This window comes from Mus caroli, chromosome 19, assembly GCF_900094665.2.
Source record: "Mus caroli chromosome 19, CAROLI_EIJ_v1.1, whole genome shotgun sequence".
Classification (NCBI taxonomy): Eukaryota; Metazoa; Chordata; class Mammalia; order Rodentia; family Muridae; genus Mus; species Mus caroli.
This window is the reverse complement of record NC_034588.1, coordinates 18,522,286-18,529,785: the sequence shown is the minus strand read 5'-3', so window position 1 is coordinate 18,529,785 and position 7,500 is coordinate 18,522,286.

Here is a 7,500-nt window from a genome sequence, read left to right as displayed (position 1 = left end):
AAAAGAAAGAAAAAAAAGAAAAGAAAGAAAAGAAAGAAAAGAAAGAAAAAAATGAAGGAGGAGGAAGAGAAAGCAAGAAAAGGGAAGGGAGAGAAGGAAGAAATAGAAAGAAGAGGAGAAGGAGGAGGAAATGGAGAAGAAGAGGAAGAAGGAAGAAGAAGAAGGAAAAGGAGGAGGAGGAAAAGGAGAAGGAGGAGGAGGAGGAGGAGGAAGTCCAATTTGTGTTGCCCATATACTCACTGGAGCATTGTCGAACTCCTGGTAACCAGCCCCTTAAAGCAAACTGAGACGTTCCCTGCCTGCACCTGTCAGAAATCATCAATTGTGAAGAGCTGCACTTCAGCTACCACAATTTTTAACAGTTCTCTTCAATGGCTTCTGTCTAGGCTGTTACTTTTGGGAGGTAAGGGGTGTGAGTAGAGGTTGTCTCAGAAGTCTTCTATGTCACTTTTTCTCAACTATGAGTCTGACAGAGACCATGTGGGTGTCCATGGTCCATGCTGTCATCAGAAACCATGTGGAAGTCCATGATCTGTGCTCCTGCTTACTGTAAAGGGCGAGGAAGCTATTTTTGCTGTGAGATTGATGATTGACTTTGACACTTCAAAGTGCTAGATTTTAGGAATTTAATATGAATTAGGGGGAGCACAATTTAGCCCATAACACACACACACACACACACACACTCAAAACTCTCCAGAAGAATAAGACAATGCTAGAGGAAAAAATTCTCTTTGTATGAGAAAGGAACATCACAATGGTTTAATATTTCTCTCGGTAGGACAAAGCTTGTAAACAATATGAGGTGGCTGCCTTGTAGCAGTCTGATTTCTTGTTCCCAGCCCCACCCCCAATGCCTGGTTTGAGGTGTAAGTCTGAATGCCTCCTTTCTGACTTCTGTCTTTGAGGTTTACTGCAAGCAAAAGCACTTTTCTTTTCCTGCTCTAGCCTCACTTTATTTCGGCAATCTGTTTTCTAAGACAGAATGTGAAGAGAGAGAGTATAAATCACGAAGGAGAAGAGAATTTGACCATGTTCTCTCTGGACAGAGGTGTCACCGAACCCTCTCTGTGCCTGGCCTTAGTTGCCAATGCAGATTACAATCATCCTTTCTTGAAGGGGGAAAAGGATCCAGGATGCTCTTTGTGGGGACGGCACCAAGGAAGATGTTTCTAGACTATAAGCCACAACTTAGCAAAATATTTCTGCATAAAGCTACATAGGAAACATTTCAGGGCCCTATGACCAGAATATCTCTGTTGTAAACTCTTCAGCTCTGCCACTGCAGCACAAAGCAGCCATGAATGAAAAAAAAATATCACTATATCCAATAAAATTCTATCTCCCAAACAAGCAACGGGTCACCTTCAGTCTATAGGCCAACCCTTATAAGCTAATAATCCAAGGAAGTTTAAAAAAAGTTACTAGGTTGAAATGTGTGTGTGTGTGTGTGTGTGTAGTGAGCCTAGATTTACAATGAACTATACTTTTTTTATTGGCTTATTTAACAAATTACATATGCCTGAGTATAAATCATAGTTTAGTTCCTTTGAAATACTTCCATCCATGTCCCACAGTATCTGGGTGGGAAGTCAAATCTGTAGTTTAGAAGGCTCCCCTAGTGGTTCTTCCCTGTGCTAATATTTGAGAACTCTGCTTCCAGCCTTTCTAATCTCAGCTCCAATCCATCAGGAAGCCATTTTCACTTTTGTGGAGTAGTCTCCATGGTAACAACAGCTATCCCAAGCTCCCTTATTAACCAACGGGTCTGTACAGGCTCATTTCCGGTGACTGTCATTTAATGCAAGGTAATTCCTGACTTTTTTTTTTTTTAATCACCACCAAGGGGCTGTTGAGCAGCAAATGACTCCCTATTAACCTAACCAACTGAAGAGGTAATTCGGAAACCGACAAAAGTTTGCTTTTAATATGTGCAAGGACTAGCTGCGTATATCATGGGACATGTATTGAAGAAAGGCTTAATTTTCCAACCTGGGCAATTCTTTGTTTTGGGTTCTCCAAAATGACCAAGTAACCTAGGTGGGGGGACACTTATTGGTTATGACTCCATCAGAGCTTAAAGAGGGAGATTCAGAAAGGGATAGCAGAGATGAGTGGAGAAACTTCAGGCAAAGCCAAGAGCACAGACTGTGACCAGGGATCCAATGGGCAAACTGGAGCAGGGCAACCCCCTCCATTGGTTTCTGGCAGGCTTCTTCTACATCAGGGATCAGCAAACTTTTCTGTAAATATGTAGGCTCTCCAGCCATATTCAAAGAACTTGTTTCTGCTGTTTGGGTCTCAACACAGCCATAAACAGTCTTCAAATAGTGTGTGTGGCTATGTATTAGTAGCCCTCTGTGATGAACCCTAAAATGATCTTTAGAAGTCAGAGTTTTCTTTCAACATTTCCCCCTCAACCATTAAGAACTATAAATAACAGTATTACCTTGGAATATATGCAGAGACAAATAGACCAGACACCCAGTCTAAAAACAAAACCAATTTGCAGTGTGTAGCAAGTGCTCTCCCATATTTCCACATTTACTCCTGAAGCTCCTGCTATGGGTGTCTGGTACTACTTCAATTTCCAAGTGGCTTCTTATCCTGTAAGGTCTCATCTACTTTCCACACATCCCTCATTGTTTCAGATTTGTGGCACCAAGTCTAACCCACAGCTCTAATAAATGTCTCCTGAGCCAGAGAAAAAACACATATGAAACGTAAAAGGAGGTTAGATACCAAGATAGGAATATAAGCATAGTTAAAAGAGAAGGTGTCTTTAAAATAAATTGTTGTTGTTGTTATGAAGGTTTGAGGAGACTTCTGTGTAATAGTCTTGACTGTCTTAGAACTCAGTTTGTAGACCAGATGGCCTTTAACTCACAGAAATTCACCTGCCTCTGCCTCTGAAGAGCTGGAATTAAAGGCATGTACCATGTCTGCCCTGTGAGAAGGCATTCTTAACACCTGTAAAATGAGTTGAATGGAAGCCCCTAGATTATGTCCATGGGACTGAGGAAGTGGCTTAGTGGGTAAAGGTGCTTTGCTGTCAAGCCTGATGATCTGAGTTCAGTCTTTGGAACCCACATGCCGGAAAGAGAGAAGCAACTCCCACAAGTGGTCCTGTGACTTCCACATGTCTGTTGTGGCAAATATACACTAAGCAAATGGACGGACAGACAAAGAAACTATATCCTTGTTCTTATGACCAGATCTTGTGATGTGGCCTTATTTGAAAAAGAAAAAAAAAAACAAAACTGTTCTTCCCAGGATAATTAAGATCTTCAAGATGACATCACTCAAGGTAACCCAGATGCTTCCTAAATACAACGACAGTGTCTTTCTACAATGTAGAAGGGAAGACATAGGAAAGGTTATATGAAAAGAGAGGTGGAGGTTGAAAGGCTACAGCCACAATGAGTGGAGTGGACATTGGAAGCTCACAGGAAGAGAGGATTCTCCCACAAAGCCTTCAGAGTATGATGCTGCCAACATCTTGGGCTACAGAACTGAAGTTAAATTCCTATTGCTTTGAAGCACTCAAGTGTGTGGTGACTTGTATGAGCAATACTGAGAAGTCTATGCCATACTTAGCACCCTTCTCCTCCAGTTGCATTATTATAGTAGCCTCTAAGCTTCAGTTAGCATTCATTCTATACCGGGTTCATAGACTATACACCTAACTTTTGTAGCAATCTTATGAAGTCAGTATGATAAGACTCTCTGGCTAATAACTGATAGCACCAGCACTGAGCCCGAGCCTTCTAATCTGTTTCCTCTTAATCTTCACACACCTGCTAGATTCCTCTTCATCTCCCCCTGCCCGCATATATCACAAACCTTAGAAAGAAGGACATTTTAGCTTCTGCAGTCTTTCTTCAGAGGGTTGAGGTCTCTGAACTGGATTTTTCCTATAGCAGCCTCCTAGTCTCACTTAAACAAGGACAGGAGAGTCTGCTGCTTGGGTTTCAGCCATGAAATTTGCTTTCAAACCTTCTCTTTTATTCCTGTTACTCAGCACTTCTATCCTCCATCCCTCTTTGGTTTTTCGAGCGGTGGAAAGCATGTTGGCCTTGAAGGGTTGCGAGCTTCCTGAAAGTCTGTGTCAGCAGGCAGCACTGAACACCCATAGCTTTTACTTTCTAGGTAGGAAAACAGTGAGGAGAAACAATGCCAGGCAGCTCGGTGAAGATGCCAGCATTGGAAGTCCAGGTCTGTTGCTGGGAATTCATGGGGAACAAAATATCCAGGGGACGTTGAGATTCACCCATGGACCAAGTGCTGGACTCACAGTTGGTGTCCCTCAGGGAAATTACAAGTCAGAGAGTACTCGGCTTAAGGTTTGAATAGCCTGGGGTTGGATTACTTGGGTAAATCACCCTCAGCCTCCCTGAGACTTAGTTTCTGCTTTTGCAAAGTGAAACTAAAAAGGCATGTTCTTTATAGATAATGCAGGCTGGATATTTCTTGTCCAAACTGCTTCAGATGAGAGCATATTGAGCTGGTGAGATGGCTCAGCCAGTAAGAGCACCAACTGTTCTTCTGAAGGTCCTGAGTTCAAATCCCAGCAACCACATGGTGGCTCACAACCACCCGTAATGAGATCTGACGCTCTCTTCTGGTGCATCTGAAGACAGCTACAATGTACTTATTTATAATAATAAATAAATAAAAATATTTATTAAAAAAAGAAAAGAAAGCATGTCTGACTTTATTTTGGATGGAATTTCATAAACATATGATGATACCTTGGGTATGGAACTCATTTAAATATCAAGTTTATTTTGTGTGTACTTTATGCACAAGGCTTTGGGATAATTTGATAATTTCTGGTTTCTTTTTTTTTGTGGTACTGAGAGTGGAAAAAAGAACTTCAAGCATGCTGGGAAAGAACTCTACCACTGAGCTACATCCCAAACTCAGGATTTTACACTGTGTCGTCATCATTCCTGCATCTTGACTGTTTTATTGACATGAGGTCTGGTATAAGATCCTGTTTGATTGTTTGTTTTTTAACTTCTGTAATTATACCAGAGGGTAAAGCATTTTGGATTCTGGGTTTTAAGATTCGGAATTCCCAAGTTACATTCATGTAAGGATACTGACCCAGGGAAGCATGGGTTGTCAGAGCCTTAGCTGCTGAAACCTGCCTTAAAAGCCTGGAGTTAGGGCTTTAACGCACTGCTGTTGCTTCCTTCTTTTTTACTAGATGTAACACTGTCATTTCATTAACTTTTGACAAACAATATAGAGGCCCAAAGTAAGAATACAAATAAAAATAAGAATGTCTTGGCCTGGAGAGGCTCAGTGACTAAGAGCAATTGTCACTCTTGCAGACGGGCTCATCTCAGTTCCCAGTTCAGTTCCCAGCACCCACAAGGTGGCTCACAACCATTAGTAACACCATCTTCTGGCCCTCTAGGGCACCAGACACACGCATGGCACACCTCCATCCACACGAGCAAAATAAACACAATAAATAAATAAATAAATAAATAAATAAATAAATAAATACTAAAAAATGTCCAAAGCTCGCATGAACAAATCCACCATTAAAAATAATTTACAAAAGAAAAAAAAATAGTTTCAGAGAAGAGGAATTTTACATAAATGAAATTAAGATATTTTTCCCCTTCTGTGTTTTGGCCCAGGCTGTTTGATAACCCCAGCCCAGGAAGATGTGGTCAGCATCCTTTCATCCCCCGCTCGTCTCCACTCCTACTGTCTTCTAGAAGCATTCATTATCTCAATAAATTTCAGAGGATATTAAAGCATTGTTATTCTGGTGATTCTACTGTGACCTCTTTGTTTCTGAAGTCACTCCTTTGCTTCAAAGATGACACACTAGCGAGCATACTAATGTTCTCTACTGTTGCATTATCCAGGTCCCATAGCCCCCACGTGCCAAATTTGAGAAACCAGAATGTATGATATCATTAAGAGAAAGTAACCTGATAGATGCATGCGTGGAAAGGTCACGGTGAAATCTATTAACATGTGAATATTAATATGCACTCATAATTATAGCTAAAAGAATTATCTACTGAAAAAAAAAAAGAGTAGCAGCATTGAAACAAAGATTTGGTGAAAATAGTCAACCCATTCTTACCACCACTACCCATCCCTTTTATTAAGTATTTTAAAGTATTTCCTATCACTTGATACAGAATAAGATATATAATTTTTCTTCTTATAGTGATGGTTATAGAATATAGTATTATGTACTCTATACTTCTGGTAACACTTTTCATTTTAATTATTTGAAGCCAGGGGAGACTTAATTAACTGTGCAGCTGTTATGATGAGTTCAACACAGAACCATCTAGGCATAATACCTCAGAAGTTTCAGGTCTATGTATTCTTTTTCAATATATTTTTAAAAGTTTTTATATGCCTGAGTGTTTTTGTCTGTGTGCGTGTATGTGAACTATATGAACCCCTGATGCCAATAGATATCAGAAGGAGGCTTTGTGTCCCCTGGAAATGAATTTAAGGATGGTTGTGAGCCACCATAAGGATGCTCAATGACTCAATTCAGGTCATTTGAATAACCTGCAAGTGCTCTTAACTGCCAAGCCAACTTTCTAGTCCCAGGCTATATATTCTTAAGGTTAAGGTAGAACTACAGACCTTAGCCTCTCCCACCAACATTGAATATCACTGAGTAATCACATGGTTATCATTGTCTTTCTGTTTCTTCAGTGTAATGGCTAACCTCGGCGACTTGACTAGACTGAACACCATTTAGAAAACTGGACAGACATACTTCTAGCTGTGTCTGGGAGAATGTTTCTACAGACGATTGGTCTGAGAGTCAGTGATCTGGGACGGAAGCCTCATTCTGAGTATGGGAAATATTCAAAGTGTGGGATCTCAGGTAGAACAAAAAGTGGCCAGAGGGGGGAACTTCACAGGGACATTCATGCTGACTCTCTTGGAACAGGAGGCATCAGGCAAGACTCTTCAGCTTGAATGCAAACTTGCACCAGTAGTTTTCCAGGCATCTTCCATATGGCTATATCATTGGACATATTTGTTCTGAAGCTGCCAGCTTGTTGAACTAAACAGCTGCTGGCTTTCTTGGCTCTCTAGCTTGCAGAAAGCCATTGCGCAAGCTAATCCAACAAATATAACTACATTCTATTGGTTCTGTTCTTCTGGAGATTTCTAATAATGTAGTCTGTTTAGTCTGCTTCACATCAGGTGTCATTTCATTCATACGGAAGATGACCAGTGATACAGATCACGTATAGTTTTCTCTGAAAATTCATCAACAAGATCTGAGGGATGTGTGTGTGGGGTCTCAGTTCTTACATGTCAATATTTAGCCTTTGCTGCATCTCTTCATTTTTCCCAAAGGTAAAAAGAAAACAAAAACCTCATTCTCTGTAATGGCGAATCTTAGTTGCCAACTTGACTATATCTGGAAATGAACTGCAATCCAGAAATCTCACACACCTGTGAGAGATTTTCAGCTTGGTTTGAAGTGGGTCAATC